Below are 1,992 nucleotides of genomic sequence, written 5' to 3' on the forward strand. Positions count from 1 at the left end.
AAAAATTAGCCAGGCGTGGTGGCCGGGAGCGGCCACTGCACTCCAGTCTGGGCGACAGAGTGAGACTTCAACTCAAAAAACAAAAACAAAAACAAAATACATTTAAACTACATGCTTTGCTGAAAAAGCTTCATGTTGCTTCCTAATACAATGTGTAGTACACCATCAGAATCCTGCCAGGCACTCTGCAAAGCTTTGAGGTGTCGACAAAGGTATATGTGATGCTGCTGGTCTAAGGTCACTGCTAACACACACAAGGCAGCAACTGTGTGTTACCAATTGCAAAGGTCTTTCAAAAATTCATGTGTTAGAAACTTGATACTCACTACAACAGTAGCAGAAGGTGGGGTCTATTGAGAATGTTTTTATATGCCATGTACAGACAGATTCCTCTCTTGTCCTTCTGACTTTTGCCATGCAATGACATGACTAAATGCCAGTGCCTTCATTTTGGACTTCCTAGCTCTTCTGTTCTATATAAATTACCCGGTGTGTGGTATTCTCTGATAGCAGCACAAAATGGACTAAGACAGAAACTGTATTGAATGTGATATGACCAAGAAGCAATGTTTTAAGCATTTTACATTTAAAACAATTATTTATTTATTTATTTATTTTATTTATTTTTTTCTTTGAGTTGGAGTCTCACTCAGTCGCCCAGACTGGAGTGCAGTGGCCTCTCCCGGCCACCGTAGCCTCACCTGCTGGGCTCTGGCGATCCTTCCACCTCAGCCTTCCGAGTAGCCGGAACTACAGGCATGGGCTACCATGCCCAGCTGATTTTTTTATTTATTGTAGAGATGAGGTCTCACTGCCCAGGCAGGTCTCGAACCCGCAGATTCAGGCAATCCACTCACCTCAGCCTCCCAAAGGTGTGGGATTACAGGCTGAGCCACCGAGCCCAGCTACATTTTTTTTTTTTTTTAGTTGGAGTCTCACCCTGTCACTCAGGCTGGAGTGCAGTGGCACACTCATAGTCACCGCAGCGATGACCTGCTGGGCACTGGTGATCCTTCCACCTCAGCCTTCCAAGCTACCAGAACTATAGGCGCATGCTACCGCGCCCAGCTCATTTTTAATTTATTGTAGAGACGAGGTCTCACCAAGTTGCCTGGGCTGGCCTCAAACCCTTGAGTTCAGGCAATCCACTCGCCTCGGCCTCCCAAAAGTGCTGGGATTACAGGCTGAGCCACTGAGCCTGGCGGGCAGCATTTTTTGAATGACTTGCTGTGCCTTATAGTTTTTCCTTAATAATAAGGAATAGGACCTCCTTCGACTTTTTTTTTTCTTGGAGAAATGAAGGAGACAAGAGCATAAGCTGACAAGGTCCTTGTGTTCTTGGCTTGTGTTCAAGGAACCAAGCCTATACTTCCTCATCTCGAAGCACACGTGATGTGGGGAGCAGACAAGCACTGCCACTGTAGCAGGCCTTGAGTACCCCAGGCTTGTAGGCAATGGTCTCGCCTGGAAGCTCTGCATTCTAGCCAAAGGCAGGTGAGGAATGCAGCCTGCTACATAAAACATAGCAGGCTTTGAGTACCCCAAGCTCGTAGGCAAGGTCTAGCTTGGAAACTGCATGCTAGCCAGAGGCAGGCTGTGAGGAATGCAGCCTGCCACACAAAACAGTATCTTGAATGCCCACACATCCGGATGCACATAGTACAGATAAAATCTCAGCTACAATCAAGCCCTAGGTTCAAAAAGATAAACACAGAACAGCTCGCCTTCTAGTAATAACATAATTCCACTGTGGTTCGCTCATCTCCCCTAATATTAATTTGTTACTTTATAATAAAGCAGCAACATATCAATCACACCTGGCCTGGATGCCTGGCCCAAAAGCTGATACTGCTTGTTTTTACAATAATTCCTCGTACAGCTTTGCCCTAGTTTTGCCCTATATAAGAAGTATGCTACAATAAATCAAAAAATCAGCTGGGCGTGGTAGCACATGCCTGTAATTCCGGCTACTCGGAAGGCTGAGGCGGAAGG

The sequence above is a fragment of the Carlito syrichta genome, unplaced genomic scaffold (assembly GCF_000164805.1).
Source record: "Carlito syrichta isolate Samal-C Ts95f unplaced genomic scaffold, Tarsius_syrichta-2.0.1 Scaffold305164, whole genome shotgun sequence".
NCBI classification, from domain to species: domain Eukaryota; kingdom Metazoa; phylum Chordata; class Mammalia; order Primates; family Tarsiidae; genus Carlito; species Carlito syrichta.